The sequence below is a fragment of the Mus caroli genome, chromosome 13 (assembly GCF_900094665.2).
Source record: "Mus caroli chromosome 13, CAROLI_EIJ_v1.1, whole genome shotgun sequence".
Taxonomy (NCBI): domain Eukaryota; kingdom Metazoa; phylum Chordata; class Mammalia; order Rodentia; family Muridae; genus Mus; species Mus caroli.
This window is the reverse complement of record NC_034582.1, coordinates 78,423,909-78,444,155: the sequence shown is the minus strand read 5'-3', so window position 1 is coordinate 78,444,155 and position 20,247 is coordinate 78,423,909. Positions and strand designations below refer to the sequence as shown.

Below are 20,247 nucleotides of genomic sequence, written 5' to 3'. Positions count from 1 at the left end.
AAAAAGACACTGTACTTGTGTTAGCAGCACAGATACCCAAAGGGACACTCGTGATCAACACTAGACTTTTAGAGTAATTTCACTTTCCTAACTATCTGAGTGATTAGCTTTTTTTTTTTTTTCTGATGATGTCATCAAGTGGAGGGCTGGATCTGTTCACATTCCTCAGAAATCCAATTCAGCAAGGAGAAGCTTTTCAAATGTTCTAGTTTTGTAACTGCTGCTACACTCAGAGGGGTATATCTCTAAGTCTGGAAAACTAGAGGTTTACAACAGTAGGCACTAGGGTTAGGTACTAATTGCTGTGGTATTTAGTATCAGTAGCCTGGCACTCAACAGCTAATGTTGTCCTCCATTAACTGCATCTAGCCGTAACAGAGGCCATTTCTAGCTAGCAGTACATGTGTTGGGTGTTGGATGTCAGGACCATTATAACTATAGCTAGTGTGACAGATCAATTCATCCAGCTCTGTACACCTCTCATCAGTAAGACTTCAGCTCTTTCAGTGGCTCCTCACACTTCTCTTTAGCTTGATATCAGCACCCTCAACCCTTAGAACCTCAGAGATCTTTGGAACGACCAGGTCTACAGACCAGGGCCCAAAGTTTGCCATCCTCAGACCTTTCTAACCTTCCACCTTCTGCTTCTCAGTTCTCTGTCTTCTTTCACTTCCTCTGTACTTCCTCCATCCTTTGTCATCTACCATCTCTGCATCCCATTGTCTGTAGGCCCAAATGCCCTCTTGCTACTGCTGCTTCTGCCACATCTGCCTTTTTTGCTACTGTTATAGCTGCAACCATACAGCAGCTGCTACTGCCATTGCTGCCACCATCCCTATGTCACCTTACCACCTTGGCCCACATTACCTCTGATCTCTTGTCACAATTTGACAAGAGAAAATGATTTTTGAGAAGCTCTGATGTTACTCCATTATTGGACTATCTTGAGAATATCTCGTAACTGGCTTGAAAAGTGAGACCAACTAGTGTGCTTGCTAATTTTATGTCAACTTGGCACAATCTAGAGTCATATGAAAGGAGAGATTCCCCACTCCCCTCAGTTGAGAAAATGCCTCCATAAAATCTGGCTCTAGGGCATTTTATTAGTTAGTGATTCACGGGGGAGGGAGGTCCCACTCCTTTGTGAATGGTGCTATTCTTGGGATGCTGGTCCTGGGTTCTATGAGAAAGCAAGTCACGAGGAAACAGTCAGTAGACATCACCTTGCCATAGCCTCTGCAACAGCTTCTTTCTCTACGTTTCTTCCATGTTTGAGTTCCTGTCTTTTTTCAATGGTGAACAGTGATTTGGAAACATAAGGCAAATAAGCCCATTCCTCCCCAAGTTGCTTTGATCATTGTGTTTCACAACAGCAATAGAATCCCTGATTAAAAGACCTAGGCACATAACCAAAATAGTGATATGTCATGGCACATATACATGACATGCAGATTTAGTTTTCCTTTTTCATCAATTATAGTACATTTTCCACTTCCAGTAATTCCAAGCCTTAACAGACAACCAATCATTGGCCTTATACTGTAACTTCAGAGCCACCAAGGGTAGTCCTTGTGCTTTAGCAAGAACAGCTTCAGAGTAAGCAATGGTCACGTAATGATGACTAAGGCTCATCCTAGAGTGTTGTCTTCTAAGGCCCATATAGATTATCTAGAGACAAAAGACCTTTGGGTTGGGAATTGAAACTTCAGAGGAGTAGTCCTAGAAGCTGAAGTATTAGTGAAGGATTTAAAACAGTGGGATAATACCCTAGTCAGACCATACACATTTTTTGCCTTTTGAAATAACTAGACTGAGAGGCAGAATCATTGTTTGCTAAAGGGCTTCTTAGTTAGCAGTTCCATCCCTTGAAGCAGCAAAAAGTATATGAGAATGAATCTGCTAGGTACCCAAGCCTTTGACTGCCATGGTACCAACAAGTCAAATAATTTAAAAAGGAGAATCTCTGTCTCTCTGTCTCTCTGTCTCTCTGTCTCTCTCTCTGTCTCTGTCTCTGTCTGTCTCTGTCTCTGTCTCTGTCTCTCTCTCTCCTATTATAAAATTAATATCAACACTCTCCAGCACAAAGACCACTTGACAAAACCAGAGTCTGAATTTGAGTCTTTATTAAGTGGCTGGGGACTGGATGGAAAGAGCTCTCTCTCACAGACCAGCACAGATTGCTTTCTGTAGGGAGCTTTTAAAGACAAAACCCATAGACTGGATGGCAGTTCTAGTGGGAAGCAGAGAAAGCAAGCAGTTTAACAGAAGCAAAATGTGCAGTAAGCCGGGGCATCTTTGACATCAAGTTCATGGGTAAGGCTTATGTGATTTTTCTAAGGTACTTTCCCATGGGAGGGGATGTAAACAGGGGGTCAGCTCTTAGTTGGACCTTGGCTGCAGCATGGACAAGATGAAGGAATCTTGGCCCTGTCACAACACTAGTTAAAAGAGTTTTGCTCTTACAAAGAACTGTTAACTATAATCTAACTCCTGCCAAATGACCCAGGAATGGTCAGGTGTCTCTTACCTGTCCCTATAGTCACACTAATTTGATTGTATGATTATGGAATGATATACAGAGCTGCCCAAGGGTAGTAAGTTTTTTGTTTTGTTTTGTTTTCTGTCTTTTACTAAATCTTTATATGTGCTTTCTTCTAGTTACTCACCAGTGAAATGTATGGGATGAATCTCTTTCCATGGATAGTTGAGAACATACTTTGTCTCACAATGAAGAATCAAGAAGAGACAAAGAAGGAGGTGGATGTAGATTTAGTCTTTGTCATTACATACTTGGCATTTGTCAGGTGTACTAGAATGGGAGAAATAGAGATCTAGGTAAAGGGGCTCAGTGGATAAAGGAACTTGCCATTAGGACTGATGACCTGAAGTCAATGTCCAGGCCCCACACAGTAGAAGGATAGAACTGACTCCCAAAATTTGATCCCTTACCTATATACATGTCCTATTACATGTATACAAGTGTGCACACACATGCACACACACACACACAAATACATACACATAGAGACTAACACATGCATACAGGTATACACACACAAATACACACTCAGAGATACAGACACACATACACGGACATAAATACACGAACACACATACAGACACATATTCACATACAGACTCTAATAAATAAATGTAATTTGAAAATTTAAAATTATGATTAGAAATAAAAGCTATCACCTACAAAGAGGTTTTATGGTAGGTTTGGAATATGCTAGCATGTGAAGGGAAGATGTATATGGTAGGAGCAGAGATTGTGTCAATTTATATCCTACCAGCAATTTTTTTGGTTCATTTTAACTTTTTGAAACAAGGTCTAGCTCGATAGACATGCTGGCCTGAAACTCTCTGTAATAACCCAAGGAAGGTTTAGACTCTTTGTTAGCCTACTCAGTGCTGGGATTACAGATGTACATCTCCAGCTTCTAACAGCAATTTTGAACATAGTGATGCCCAATTTTGATAATCTTAATGTATAGTCATGCAATCATTAGTTTCTATCCAGCTCTTTATCAGTTTCACATAATCTGGAACCACTTAACATGCAAGCTTGTGGCACACCTCTAAGGGATTATCTAAATTAAGGCTAGTCTCTGAAATTGTCTATGAGGAATTACCTTAATTATGTTAATTAGTATAAGAGTACCCATTTTAATTGTGAGCAAGATCATTCCCCAGGCAGAGGTCCTGGATTGTAGAAGTTGAGGAAGGGAGTTGAGCAGCATTCATTCACTGCTCCCTACTCCTTGATGAAGATGCCATGTAACCAGTTGCTTCTGGCACCTGCAGCCTTGACTACTTCCTCACATGATGAACTATATACCCTGAGCACCGAGCTAAAGCAAAACCTCTCTTGTTACTGTGTCAGGAGATTGTATCATGGCAACACAAAAAGAAGCTAAGGCATGGTCTTCATTTACATTTCCCTGATTATTTTGTCCATATTTGTTGGCCATTTAGTATGCAACATTTATGAATGGCTTACTCAAGTTTTAATTATTTTTAAGAACTTGTATTGTTCCTATCCTTTAGTAAAATTGCTTTATATAGTTTTAATATTAGTCTTTCATCAATAGTTTTATGTTTTTCATCTCTTTGTTATTGTCTATCCCTCTCTTAATGGTGTCTTTTGATGGACATGTTAATGAAGTTTATTTTATCCAGTTCTTTGTCTCTTCTTTCACAGCCTCCAGAATGCTCAAAATACATGTGTAAGCCTCACACCTCAATTATGTGTGTGTGCATATTTTGTTTGTATTTGAGACAAACTAGCACACTCTAAAGAAGGCAGGTTGAGAACTCATCATATAAGCCATAGTTTACATATAAGAAATCATTGTTTCTTTTAGGTCATGAAAATATTCTTCTTTTTTCTAGAAGTCTCCTTGTTTGGCCTTTGCACTTGGAACTTTGACACACTTTCAATTAATTTCGTATACAATGAAAGGAAAGAGGCATAGTTTGGTTTTCTTTTTTCATATTAATGCTTAATACAGTACCATTTGTTCCAAAGTTTAGACTTTCTCCACCTAATTGCATATTGGTTACTGTTTTCGTTAGGATTTTACTGCTGTGAAAACCATGGCCACCATGGCCAAGGCATTCGTTCTAAGGACAGCATTTAATTTGGGCTTGCTTACAGGTTCATAGGTTAGGTCCATTATCATCAAGGCTGGAACATGAGGCAGGCATGGTACAGCTGGAGCTGAGAGTTCTACACCTTCATCTGAAGGCTGCTAGCAGAATACTGACTTCCAGGCAGCTAGGATGAGGGTCTTATAGCCCACACCCACAGTGACACACCTACTCCAAGAAGGCTACTCCTCCTAATAGTGCCACTCCCTGGGCAGAGCATATACAAACCATCAAAGTTATAAATCTTAATTACTTAAGTGTGATCACCTCCCTAAAATGCTCTCCTAACCGTACTAGTTACTAGTGAAAGACATATTCAGTATTCATTTAGAAACAAACAAGTTCATAAACTCATGTTGTAAAGGGTAAAAGTCAGTTACACTCTGCTCCCAGAAGCAACCACAAGTCTGGAGTCCCAATATGATGAGTACTGCAGCTTAATTTTAATCAGCACAAAAAGAAAAACCTCTTATCCCACAGCATATATTTGTTGATTTTAACCAAATGCCCTTTAAAGTCATTTTGCTGATCAATTTCTTATGGTTCTGATACTATGTTCTAGTGTAGTTTAAAAGGTCTGTTTTCCTCCCCTCTTTTAAAAGTATATGGCAGAATTTTGGTTTATTTGGGACAGAGTCTTAATATACAGTGTAGGCTAATCTGGAACTCCCTATTCAGGATGGCCTTGTATTCTCAATAATCCTCCTGCCACACAGAGCCTCAGAGTGCAGAGATTTCAGGCTTCATGTCCAACCTAGTTATACTTGTGTAATTTTGTTTTTGAGCTCCTCTCACACTGTAGTGAAGGCTGGCCTAGAAACATGCTCTAAACCATTCTGGCCTGGAATTTAGGGCAGTCCTCCTGTCTTAGCTTCCTGAGTTCTGGGATTATGCCACTATGCCCTGTTCAGCAGGATTTTAAAGCCAAAATTAGACAAAAGAGCTTCATTTTATTAGCAGGGTTTGAGTTGCTTACATGTATGGTGATGTGATTTCTCTCTAATACCTTATCCTGTTATTCATTAATTCCTGAGTGTTTTTATTTTGCACTGGATTAAGTCGGTCAAGTTGCTTTCTTTCTTCATTATTTTATTTATTTTTCTCTTTCTTTATTAGCTTGACATTATATATCTTGTTTTATTCTACACATAGATGTTACTTTATTGCCCATTTTACCTATGTCTCTTTCAGAGCCTAGATTTAGCAGCTAGCATCCTTGCCAATGTTCGCTTCCTTCTCTTCTATCTCTTTTCTACTATGGCCTTGTATCATTCCTGCTGGTAACCCAATAGTTTATCTTCTAGTTGTTACTTTTATTTTATGCACATTTCTTCTCATTATAAAACAAAAGTAATTTAAAAAGTGTCAAAGCTCTAAATATGATGGCAGAACAACAAAACTTCTGAAAGAAGACAGAATATTTTCATGATTTCTTAAGTCATTTTTTTTTTTAAGTTCAAGTAACTGCTAATTATCTTGACATGTTTACAGTTTCTGTTTGTTTGTCTTTGTTTTGACCACAGGCTCCGTGGTCACTCCTCTTAAGGAAAGCATTGCCTTCACCCGACTTCCTACTGTAGTCTTTCCTCAGCCATACTCTCGATTTGCCACTTAAAAGCAGGACTTTTTCAAAAGTAAATCTAGTCACACGAAGTCCTTACTGCAGCCTGTCTGAGAGGTTTTAACTGACTGGGCCTGCACCTCCAGCCTCAGCACTGACCTTAGCATGTTGCTGGTTTTACGTTAGCCACTGACTCCTCACTGTTCTTAGGGAGCCCAGCACACTAAGTCTCGGGGGCTTTACTCTGTGTTTACTGTATCTGAAGTGTTTTCCCCGAGGTGTCCTAGTAGCATACTTCCTGTAGTGTCTGTGTAAACGTTACCTTATCCAAGAGCTCTTTTCTGACTACCACATGGAAACTACATTACACTGCAGTGGCCCCTTCCCTTCCTCCCTCTCCTGCCCACCCCCCTCTCTCACACACTTTCATGGTAAAAATCAGGAAAATAAGATTTATTCAATGTGGGCATATTGAGAATAGGGACTCAGTGTTCCCTCTCTTCAAGTTCATCTTGTAGTTCCTGATCTCAGGGCAGGGTCTAAATAAAACGCAAGAGATGTGCGTAACTAAGTAGTCCTCAGGGAGCTTGGAGTTAACGAATCTCCTGATATGCGAGTCACCAGAGAACCATAGGCAGATGAATTAGTTTTTCTCCGCCTTAAAAAGGGATGTCAGACTTCTGGGTTCCTCTCCTTTAGCACAAAGAATTCATGAGCAGATTCTGTCCCTTCTTCCTGTCTCCATCACACTCCCTTGCGGCAACCAAAACTAACCAGTCTGAAAGGAGGAGAAACAAGTTTCCCTGTACTTCAAATGTACAAACCTAGAACCTCCAGAGAGGAGTGGACTTTGACTCCAAGTCTTTTGCTGTGCTATGTCTATGTTTGGCTGTGCTATGACTATAACATTTTCTACCTTTTAATTCATTAGTAATGACAACCCACACAGTCTATGACCTCCTACAAGGTATATCCCCTACTCAGTTCTCAGTTCTCAGTCTTCCTTCTAGGATGCCCACTGAGCAGTGAATCTTTCTCCAGAGCCAGGCTCCTCCTCTGGCTGCCCCAGGACTTCAGCCATTTCTTCTCCCAGCAGGACATTCTTGAGGGGGTTCTTATTTCTTGGACTCTATTCTTTCAATTGTCCAATAGCATGAAGTGGAGAACCGTCTCTCTAGAGTATATTCATTCTGCCAGGCAGGCTGATGGCATTTCCTCACTCTGTTTAATATCTCAGTCTTGAAGTGAAATATGCCTGGACCTGAGGCGAATAGCATAAGCAGACTACAAGTAGGAGCCAACGTCAGCATGCAGTCACTCAGCATCAGGCTCCCATGCATAGGAGGCCTTTCTGAGTAATTTCTTAGCTTTTTTGTTACTTTTTGAAAGACTGGCACAGCAACTCCATCTTGTTGATATGAGACAGAGACGACTTCCTGGTCAAAACAATAGAATCTTGGTCTGTTTCTTGTCCTGGGTGAAGACTAGATACACCAAATGTTACCAGTGATTATTTAATATTACAAACTGTTATCTCCTCTTTCAGTGCAGTTATCCACAGATCTTTATGATTAAGTTTGCCTGACTTTCCTGATCCTCAATTTAAAAACAAATAACCATAAAAACATCTGTTAGAAATAAAGAATACAAAGAAAAAAATCTTGGTGTGGCACAAAGGAACACAAAGAGAGAAATTAACTCAGCAAGGCAATTACTTTTTGCAAAAAGAGTGTGTCAGAACTTAGACACTGCCATTAAGTACTTTCGGTGGGACATTCTAACACAGTCTTTTCCTCATTGGCTGGAGTCTGGCTTCACAGTCTTTATTAGTTTGCTAGTTTCCAAATAATTGATGCAAAGGAAATGAAGGAAACAGGCCTACCATTCCAGGACAGCAAGTTTTGAAATGCAGGCTGGTCTTTGTGTAACAAAAGGTTTAGCAGGAGTGATAGAAATATTGGAATTTGGCAGGTTTGCTACTTTTGATATATATCGTTCTCACACACATAAATTTTCCTTCCCCCATTGTACATTATATTTACCAAATTTCAAGCAAGCCAGTCCTAATGCTGGACATTTTTAGTCAATCTCTGAAGACCCCTGATTCTTCGATGTAGCTTTATGGAAACCACCATTCCTAAGCTTGCCTACTTAACTCTTTCCTAAAACTTTCTTTTGAGTCCTGTTTCCAAATTCTCATATCAAGACTAAGAACCCATAAAAGAGAACCCTTATTTCCTAGCAACATATTTATATATGAAAGTATATTATTTTATGAAATATTTATAAGATAATGCATTATCTCTTAGCAATTATTCCAAAGCAAAAAAAAAATAGTCCATCTCAACATTGACAAAATGTATGTACATTTTAAATGGGTCAAGACAAAAGTATTACAACATACAAATCAATTCTCAAATTAGTCTTTTTATTTTATACTTTCAGTTTGTTTAGCAAAAGCAATTCTAAAAATTTCTGAGCATTATTGGTGATATGAATAAAGAGAATGTCCCCTATTAGCTCATATATTTGAATGCTTAATCATCAGAAAGTAGCACTATGTGAGACAGATTAGGAAGTGTGTAGTCTTGTTGGAGGAATTGTGTCATTGTGGGATGGGCTTTGAGGTTTCAAAAGCCCAAGCCAGGCCTAGTGGCTTTCCCTTCCTTTTGCCTGTGGATCTGAGTACAGACCTCTTAGGTACCAGCACCATGGCCTTCTGTGTGATACCATGCTCACTGCTGGTTAGTCTGGGAAACTCTAAGCAAGTCCCAATTAATTTTACTTTTATAAGTGTGACTGTGGTCATCATGTCTTCACAGCAATAGGACAATGTCTAAGATGACATTTAATACAATATTTTAAACTGTGTTTAGGTCATCTCTCTTAAAGACTGTAATCAAATTTTTCCTTTATCTCAGTTTCTAAAACTAATATTTGAAAACACCATACTCAAACGATTAAGAAGAAAGCTTAAATCAACATTTAATTTGATATTTTAGACAAGCCTTCCTGAGGTAAAATCCTGCAAACCAGTACCTTTTTGATTCAAATTAAAATCACATCTAAATCTTTGTATTTTAGCTAAATAAAAAGAGGCCCAGGACCAATTGCTCAGAATAGTTCAAAAATCTCTCTCTCTCTCTCTCTCTCTCTCTCTTTCTCTCTCTCTCTCTCTCTCTCTCTCTCTCTCTCTCTCTCTCTCACACACACACACACACACACACACACACACACACACTTAAAAAGGACATGGCATTAATAATTATTACACATAGTGTCATAAAAAAGAAATGTAAAATTAAAGTTGTCAGAGGTTTTTAAAGTTATTTTCAGGAACACTTCCAGGAAAGATTGTTTTTTACCCATTTCTGTCTTAGAAACTATCCTATATTTACAAAAGCCTAGGCAGTCACAAATTTGCCTAGCAGGTAGGTACCAACGTCACGGAGATTAACATTTTCATGGTTACATAAATCACAGCAGAAATCTCCTCATTACTCCTGTCTCTCTATCTCAAATGGTTTGGTGGAGTCTTAAACCTTCCCAGACACATGGTAGGTGGCCTGATTATTTGAGCAGAATTTCAAATTTGCTCCAGAGAGCTTCCAAGCTGAAATGGACATAATTGGTAACTGTTCGATTCAAATTAAAATCACATCTAAATCTTTGTATTTTAGCTCGCTAAATAAAAAGAGGCTCAGGACCAATTGCTCAGTCCCTCTAAGACACTAGCCACTCTAGAAAGCCATCTCCTCCTAAAGTACCTCTGGAAAGGTCGAAGTAGACAGGGCGGGTAGGAGGCAGACACAAGACAAAGGAGATACAACTATCCCCTGCATAGTTAACCATCATGTATTGCTTATCATTTTTGGTTTGCATATAAAATCTCTTCTTTTAAAGTCATGAAATTTTCTTCAGGTCTCCACCCCCCCCCACACACACACAAGAATTTTACCAGACAAATAATTTTATGAAACCACTTCATCATCTTGACGTCATCTTGGTGTTATATTTAACTCATTAATCAGGGTCATCTTTTAACATGTTAACTTTGAATCCCAGATATTTTTCTACTTGAATTTCTTCATGATGTCACAGTTTTTAAAATGAAACTACAAGAGGACGTTTACTTTTACTCTATCTCTTCTATGGAATGCATCTGTAAGTTGAAATTTTTTTGCAACAGGAAACTGATGTCCAGGCTAGTTTGCAACATATACAAGAAGCTCCACAGTTGTGAGGGAGAAAGCTTAGAGACAGAGTCTGGGAAGTCATTTTATTTATAAAGATTATCTCTAAAGAGAAGAGCAGCAAGTTTTGAAAATTATGTTTTAAATTATCATAGAAAATAATGGGTTTAATTATATTATCTTCATATAAGTATTTCATGTATATAGCTCATACTTACCCTCCATTTCTCCCTTTTGTGCCTTTGCAAAGTAGCCCACATATAGAGAGATACAAATAGATATNTATAGGTATATCTCTATGTTTGTGTTTTAAAATCTAGATTCTGTACTGGAGAAATGACTCAGAGCACCAAGAGCACCAACCGCTGTTCTAGAGGTCCCGAGTTCATTTTCCAGCAACCACATGGTGGCTCACAACCACCTGTAATGGAACCTGATGCCCTCTTCTGATGTGTCTGAAGAGAGCAATGGTGTACTAATATACATAAAATAAATAAGTAAAATCTAGATTCTGAATATAAGAGAAATGTATTTGTCTTTCTGAATTTGGATTTTTTTTTCACTTTTCATGACTATGTCCACTTTTCTGAAACGACTTTATTCTTCTTTATGCCTGAATAAAATTCTACTATGGGGCCTGGGGAAATGGCTTGGTGGGTCAGAATTTGCTTCTAACGCATGAAGATATGAGTTCAAGTCTCTTGCATCCATATAAAAGGCAAGAATAGCTACCTTCTTCTATAACCTCATGTTTGAGTTGTGGAAACAGGAAGCTCCTGGGAGCTTTCTGGCCAGCCAATCTGACAGAAGTAGTGGCTCTCGGTTCAGAGAGACCCTGTCTAGAGAGGATAAGATAGAGAATGATGGACTAAGACGGCCAATGTTCTCTTCTGGCCTCCTCATGTATTTGCTCATTTGTGGGAACCCATAAAGACATGCATGCCACACACTCCCCCAAAACAAAACAAAACAAAACAAAACAAAACAAAACAAAACAAAACAGTTCTATTGCATATACATAGTACAGTTTTCTTTATCCCTTTATCTGTTGATGGACATAGAGGTTTGTTACATAACCTGGCTGTTGTGAATATAGCCACAACAAATATGAATGTAGCAGAAAATTAAAACACAAGACTAAGAAATCTCAGGTAGCTGTCATGACCTCAGAAACTTCAATCATATATGAAAATTCTAATCATGGAAGACTGTAGTGTGATCAGTTTTCAGTCAGTCTGGAGTCACAATTTTGGTCCTTGGATAAAAGAGTGGATTATAAAGTTAATGTGAACACATGACAAAGAATTAGTAATCTGATCCAAGCCCCTGTCCTGGGCTCCACAGCCTTGGGGAGGCTAGAGATGAAAGGCACCCAAACGCCAGCACTGCTGTGGGAACCTCTAAGATGAACAAATTTGTGATGGAGATATGGGAAAGATTCAGAATGTGGTAGATTTGGAAGAGACAGTGAAGTCAAGCAGTTAGCGCACTGTGGAAAGTGATGGTACTGGAGACTAGATGGCACTGAGGAACAGGCAGATATGAGGAGCCTGTCCAACCACTTAAGACCATAATGATGTCAGGTCACTTGCTGCTACCAAGGGCCATGTCTGAGTCTGTGGCTCTACTGTAGCCAGGGTTGTGCTGATGCTTTTGGCCCATATTGGCAGCAAAGCCCATCTTGATGTCAATGGGCTGCTTCCTAAGATCATGTTGATGTTCCAGGGTCTCTCCTGACCAAAAGGGACATACTGACCTGAGTGTCCTCTGCTGCCACCTAAAAGCGGGCCTAGAGGGCATCAGAACTGGATAACTGGCCAATTATCTGGGCAAAGCAGGAGACCTGGCCCTGTAGCAAGGGCATAGGAGAGCTGGTGGGCATAACAACTTAGTTACCACTCAGGCCTAAGACAGGGCTCTGATTTGACCTACACCAACATCCACCACACCTATGAATTAAATGCTGGAGCATATGATGGGGCCAGTTCTGAGGATCTAAAGTTACAGGATTTCCATGACACTAGGTAACAATATTGTATAACACACCCATTGTGATTCACCGTCAAGATGTTTTTGTTGTTGTTGTTTTATTTCATTTTGTTGTTGTTTTATCTTTTATATTTTAATTTTTTGTTTTCTTTTGGAGGGGAAGGCTGCAAGAGCAGAAGACAGATATGAAGTTGATGTAGGGATAAATGGGGTTGGGGTACATGCTGTGATATAAGAAAGTATCAATAAAAAGTTTAAAAGAAAAGGAATTAGAAATCTAAGGCACAGATTTAGGCTCTGATTCAGGGGCTGACAAGTATTAGACCATTCACTAAAAACAAAACAAAACAAAACAAACAAACAAACAAACAAAAAAGCCAGACTAGGTCTGAGGGCGTATGCCTGTAATTACATCATTTGGGGTAACAGAGGCAGAAGATTTATCAAGCATTTGAGGCAAGACCTCATCACAAAGACAATACTCAAAAGCCAAGATTATGTTTGTGTGTTTTTAACAGTTCCTCATCACTTTGTCAAACCTTTCTAGAGACAAGAGAAAAGAAGTGGGAGTGATTTTCCAATGACAGAGCTGCCATAGGGCATGCTTATAATCTTGTAAATTATCTTTAAAATTAAGAGAACATTGCATTCTATACCTCAATGTATTTGTTTGCTTAAATATAAAAACAGTACTACAAGAAATTACTTGATTTGGAGTATTTGTCATGTTAGTCTTATATGTCCTTTCTACAAGTTGAAAAGTATGAAATTGAGATTACAAATTAGTGTTCAATTTCCTTGTCCTGACATTCAAAACGTCCAAATGGCAATTCCACATTACTTCTCCAAACCCGTTTCATGTATCCAGACCTCATGTGCCAGTTATTCGGAATTACATGCATCAGTATATCAGTTTATCTGTATCACCTTGTATTTCACACTTCTGGCCCTTGGTTATGGTTTTATTTCTTCCTATAATTCATTTTTTTTCAATACCCCTATTTGGCTTATTCTTTCATCACACTTCAAGACTTAGCCCAGACATTTCCTTTGGAAAGATTTTCCTGACTTTTTTTTCTCTCTCCATTCTTTGCTTAGATGAGAAGAAATTTCTCTCCCCTTTAACCTATTGCCCTTCATTTTGTTTGATAAGAGAACTAGCCATGTCTTATTAAAATAGTCATTTATACTCTGTTCTAGTTATCTATTTTTTTCTTGCTCTAAATGTAGCTTGAAAACAAGTCATTACTAATTTTCATGGTCCTGTAAATTGGTCTCTCTTGTGGGCGCTCATAGACTTACAATTAAATGCCAGCTGGGCAGCCAAGAATTGTTCACTGGCGTGTCTAGGGCCTAACAGAACATCAGGATACTTGTAGGGAATGCCATTCTCTTTGTGGTTTCTCCATATGGTTAGCTTGAGCTTTTTAACATCGTTTTGGGTTCAGTGAAGTTGGATTTTTTTTTTGAGAACATCTTTTTAGTTTAGTATTCCATGATAAGAAACAGAAAATTCAAGGTTTTGAATGAGAAGAAAAGAAATGTGTTAACGCCTGTGATGGTTAATCTTTTTTTTTTTTTTTTTGGTGATGGTTAATCTTAACTGTCAACTTAAAGAGATCTAGAGTAAAGGATAGGCCTCTGAATGTGGCTGCAGAAGACAATCTTGATTACGTTAATGGAGGTGTAGGGAACAACTCACTGTGCACATGAGTTTTCTCTGTGTTGGATTCTGGGCTTTGTAAGGAGGAGAAAGTGTGCTAAGAACAAGGATTCATGGCTCTTCTTTCCACTGTGGATACAGTGTGACCCCCTGCCCCACTTGCATCCTACTGTGATTTACTCTCCATGATGCTTGGTTACCACAAACTGTGAGTTAAGGTAAGCCTTTTTCCCCCTTAAGTTGCTTTTGTCAGGGTACTTATCACAGCAACAGGAAAATAAGTAATACAACATATACTAAAAACTTACCATGACCTGGATAGAAAACTAGGCATTATTGTTTTAAACTTATATAAGTACTAAAATGAAGAAAAATAATTTTTAAAATAAATTACTAATGTACACCTTAAGAAAAAAATATTTCTGTTCTAACAAAACTCATTAGAGGCTTTTCTAGGTAAATGGTTTTTATTTTTCTTTAATTTTCTTTTTTTTTAATTTTTTTTTCTGAGTACATCACACCTAAGTACTATACTTACATCCATTCTACACCTCCCTCTCCTTCTGCAGCTCTTCCCATGGCACTTACTCCACCTCAGATCTATGATCTCTTCTTTATACACACAGGCAGACAGACACTCTTGGAAACTCTTATTTAGAGCTGCTCACTTGGATGAGCTAAGAGGGAGCGTATCCATGGAGAAGACTGATTTTCCTATTTTTTTTTCTTTCCCAATAAGAATTTTCTTATATCAAAAATAAGAATGTAATAATGAGTAAGAATATCAGTGTTCATCCAGTGCTTTGAGCCACGTTGACCTCTGAGACTCTTACCTTTTCTACTCCCTTTCTGGCTTTGCTGAGGAAGTTAAAGATCAGATTCTTTTTTTCTGACGAGAAAGGAAAGACTTCATTGAACTTTGGAGCAGTGATATCATTCCTTCAGCCTCATTCAATTTTCTAGCTCCATTTTTTCTTCTCTCCTCTTCCAGGGTATTTTAAGTAAGAAGAATAAAAGTCAGAATTAACTGTGTTCAGTAGGTAGTAAAGCAAGACTAAGTATAGCAAACTAGTTGCACAGAATCAGAGGCCAAGCAAATTCTTGGTTCTCATTTGCTGGGTACCAAAGGCAGATTCATGTTCTTGCCGTAGGGCTTCACCTTCAGTGCCTTCCAGGTAAAACCAACTTTGTTCCCTCTCCTCATCAGGGAAAATGTGACTGAACTGAGCCGTGTTTCACCTGAAATATTTTGGCCCTTATCTTAACCAGTCGCTACATCATGAGGCAGTTGTAACTGGGATAGGTATAATGATCTGACAAAAAGCCTATTCCTCCAACATTACTAGTCATTAACTCTCTGTGACGAGATGTGACATGCCACATCCCAGACAGTTCATCCTGAAGGAATGTCTTCTTGACAAATACAATCCCTTCTCACCTTTGTTCATGACAATTTTATTTCTTCTACAGTGTCAAACTACCATTTTTCCAAGACAGTGTTCTCTGGTTGGACCAAAAGCCTTTTTTTTTCCCCCTCTTTGTCATTTTAAAAGGAAGTACGGCTACACTTTCACTGATTTTGTATAACTTTAATGAGAGATAGATCTTTAAAGCAGGTACATATTTAAAGGAGAAAATACTGATACTAATAAATGCTTCCTATTATTTTTCTGAAGTTTTATTGATTAAAATATTAAAAAACTATTAATCATATCACAACTCAAGTTTACTATGTACAAATAAAAACTCATTCCATCATATGATGCTGGAATGGATGAAAACTGGCAATTCATAAGTTTCATAAATGTGAAAGTTTAGAATTAGGGTGGCCTAGTCTTTAACTTGATTTTAAATAAAGTTACCTATATTATAAACTATGTTTTAAAATATCTTTTATAAATGAGATTTTTAGTTCAAAATATCTCTATTTCCTCTAGTGATCAAACCTATATAAACCTGAACTCATACCAAAAAAAGAGAAAAATCAGTTCTCTCTGAAGACTATTTTTAGTTTCATGATCTGTGGTGTAGTTGTAAATAAAGGCAAGAACCTCTCATATTGTGAACAGAATAAAACAGAGCATGATTTTGTATTGACTTAAAATGAAACTTAAGCAAACAATTCAAGAGTTGCCAGGAAGCTGATGGACTTAGGGAAAGGTGGATGACAGAGGGTATGACAAGTCCTAGGAGCTCAGATTGCAACCTGCAAAATGGTCAAGGAAAGGCGTTCACATGAACTCCAGGATATGACTAAATGGGAATCATGGAAACTTGCAGCAGTTGCCAGCTGATGTCAGAAAGTAACAGCTATAGAACCCTACTGTTGTGTGAGATTCAGTCCAGATAACCTCTTGAGTACAGAATCACAGAGATCAACTGTAGAGTTCATCAGTGGTCAGTTTGCAATGAAAAGAAAGGTAAAGTAGAAAAATGTAAAAAGGTAGAAAAGGCTAAAAACTTTAACATCTTGTTTAAGAAAGGACCTTTTGTTTAAGGAAAGGTCTTACTATGTTGCCCTAGCTGGCCTGGAACTTGCAATGTAGACTAGATCAGCCTTGAATTTAGAGATCCCCCTAACTCTGCCTCCTAAGTGCTGGGATTACGGGGCTGATCTCTTTTGGGTTCTTTGTTTTGTCTTTCTTTGTTTCTTCCTTAATTAGCTTTGCACCACCTCCAGGCTAGACAGGTATACAATGCATGGCGGGCTAAAGTCTGAAATCTGATAAATTCCAGAAATCTGATAAAGGATCCAGTTCCTACCATTTCTCATTTTGGGGCTCTGTACAAACTGTAATCTTCTACAAGGTTCTGCTTCCCTATTCCTAGACAAATACAGGCAATAAGAATGCCTTCTTTATAGAGTTGCTGGGGAATGAATTATATAAATCGAATAAAATAATGTAAATAAAGTCCATATTTCTACTTTTCAATTAGCAGCAGAGGATTTACATTTATTTATGTTGAATGAAAATGTATTTTATTTTCTTGTATCATAGAATCTCTGTTATGGAAAGCTGTTATAAGTTGTATTCTGTCTATTATCACATTGTATAAAAAGCTCAGAACTAATTTCAACTACATCTGAAGCTATATTTACCACGGTCTTATTGAAACCAAAGATTAAAAAAATGCAGTAATGGAAGACAGCATACTCTTTGCCCATGTGTACTCTAGGAAAGGTATGCCATAGGCAACAAGATGAAGTGAAAAGCAAAGCTAAACAAAACAGACATGCACCTGATTTTTAATGGCCAGGGGTTACAAGTAGTAATTGATCTACAATCGGCTTCTTCCCACTAGGGCAACTCTTTCACATACTCTAGAGAAGAAGAGCAGCAACAGTTTCTTTTATGACAGTGCCTAATTATGAAGTCATGACATGTGAAGGAAAAGGTACCATGCTGGTACATGTGAATATTTACGTGATCTCAAAAGACTGTAAATATAAAGCCAAGGAGAAATGGGTTGAATGACAGTTAATCCTGCTATTGGAGCCAGGCACTGAGCTTGTTTTCCATTCCTTTGCTTTCAGAACCTGATTTCCAACCCTTCTTAGGGTCAACCTTGATTAGTATAGATGATTCATGTAATAAATGAGAAAAAGCCATTTAAGTGAAGCATATTATAATCAGAGGCATAACAATTACTCAGTCTATCACAGCATTTATATAATAGAATGCATATCTATTTATTAAATGACTAATGTTTTACATTTTAGAAGGGGTTTTCTTTTCTTTCTCTCTCTCTTTCTTTCTTTCTTTCTTTCTTTCTTTCTTTCTTTCTTTCTTTCTTTCTTTCTTTCTTTCTTTCTTTCTTTCAGTGAGTATAACTAGCTGACTTCTCCAAGGTCTTCCTCATTCCCTTGCTCAAGGGAATGACTATTCATTCAGGCCTTTACTAGATGTGTCCTTAGATCTCTGCAAATCTCCAGATTGTCAACACCACTAAGACTTTCTTTCACTATGATATAATGTGTTCTACTTTTATGAGTAATTGCCTGTATGAGTACACATCCTATCTTAACTTGCTACTTATAAAACATTTCCTATCATATCAACCTTGAATAATAATGCAATTGTTGACATGACACAACTTTTAATAAAACTACTACAGTAATCTCAAAGACAAGGCAAAGGTGACTGAGTAACTGTACCATCTAGAGTTAGTAGTTATTGTCAGAATTAGGGTAGGAAAAGAAGTAGCTAGCATGGAGAATTATGTACAGATATTCAAAGACAACTAGTGATCTTATGGCTGGAATTTAAGAATATCTAGCCATACAGCACACATCTAAAACTTCTTAGCACAACTAGCCTATGAACATCCCAACCCTTCACTCTTAAAGGACCCTTTACATCAGAGCAGTTATATACAGAGGGAGTCAAGAGCAGCAAACAAAGGAAAAACTGCACTTGTGTGGCTGGTTGTTAGTAGGCACGACTGTCACTGTGCTAGTTTGGTCTTCTTGTTCTTCTTGTCCCTCTTCTTCACCCCATCGATGTTGGCTCTCAGTAGATTTGAATAGGCCTGTATGGGCAACTTGTGTGCCACAGAATGTCTTCACTCCTTCTGCAGCTTCTGAGACATTAATTCCAGAGACATGGAATTTTTTTCTTTTCAAGCAAAAGGGGAAAACTGCTGGCAAATTTCTACTCAACAAAGTTATAGAGTGTGTATCATAGTCACTTCTGTGGGACTCACCATGGTGCTAATTTTCCTTTTTCCACCCATGGCTCTTAAGAGACACTTGTTTTCTGCTGTCTTGAGGCCCTCCACAGAGCTCTTTCTTGGAATGGGTTTGGTGTGACCATCATACTTCTTCAGGGTGATGAACACAGAGTGTTCTTCTGCTGGAAAAGTCTGGTTAGCTTTGTCAGTAACTGCTTGCTCTCGAGCAACACCATCCTCATCTCTACTGGTTGCAAATCTATCAGCTGTTGACATTACTTTAAAAACAAAACAAAAGAAATTATGACAGCTTGCAGAAGTGAGTGGTAGGCACAGGCCCCTGAGCAATATTGTCTAGTTCTGGCCTTGATTCTCAGTCCAGAGGAGCCTTGCAGGACTCTAGCAGAGTCCTGCCTCCCTGTGGAATACTTTGGGTCCCCAAAACTAACCAGCTTGGAACCTTGCCCAACTACCCATTCTAGTTGGATCTACCTGCCACCTCATCTGGGTCTGCCTGGAGAGGTGAGAAACACAAGCAATCCCCTGAGTACTATTGTCTAGCTCTTGTCTTGCTCTTTGTTCCAGAGGTGCCTTGCAAACCCCAAGAATATCCTGGAAGTAAACCTGAAAACTAACCAGCTTGGAACCCTGCCCAACCACCCATCCTAGTTGTATCTATCTGCCACCCCATCTGGGTCTGACTAAGACACATCCTACAGAATGGGACCTGTCAGAGGAACAGCTAACAGACTAGGGTATCCTAATGTCCATTGTCTGGCCCACAGCTCCTCCCACCTTCCCCAAGAAGACCTGCTGCCTTCAGGATAATTTAACCAGCACCAGGGAAAACCAGATACCTTACAAACAGCTTAAGAACACAATCAACAAGACCCAGGGTAATATGGCACTACTAGAGCCCAGCTATCCTACTACAACAATATTTGGATATCCTAATAAAACTAAAGCACAAGAAGAGGATCCTCAATTTTATAAAGATGATAGAGACCTTAATGAGGACATAAATACATTCCTTAAGGAAGTACAGGAAAATACATCCAAATAGGAAGAGGCATTTAAAAAAGGAAGTAAATAAATACAAAGAAATACAAAAAATGCAAACAAACAGGTGAAGGATTATGAACAAAACTGTGCAAGACCTGAAGAGAGAAATGGTAGAAATAAAGAAACTCACAAACCAAGGCAATGATGGCAATGGAAATCCTAAGAAATGTAATAGGAACTAGAGAAATGAGCACCACCAACAGAATATAGGACATGGAAAAGATAATCTCAGGTGTAGAAGATACAATAGATGAAATCGATAAATCAGTCAAAGAAAATGCAAACAATAAAGTGTTCATGACACAAAACATCTAGGAAATTGGGACACTATGAAAAGACTGAACATAAGAATAATGGGAGAAGAAGAAGAAGAAGAAGAAGAAGAAGAAGAAGAAGAAGAAGAAGAAGAAGAAGAAGAAGAAGAAGAAGAAGAAGAAAGAGGAGGAGGAGAAGGA

The 20,247-nt window shown here is 38.4% G+C and overlaps 1 pseudogene; it reads right to left on the bottom strand.

Annotated features, from left to right (window-relative positions):
• Window positions 1-18,505: 18,505 nt before the first annotated feature.
• On the bottom strand, window positions 18,506-18,966 carry LOC110307576 (annotated as a pseudogene).
• Window positions 18,967-20,247: the final 1,281 nt, after the last annotated feature.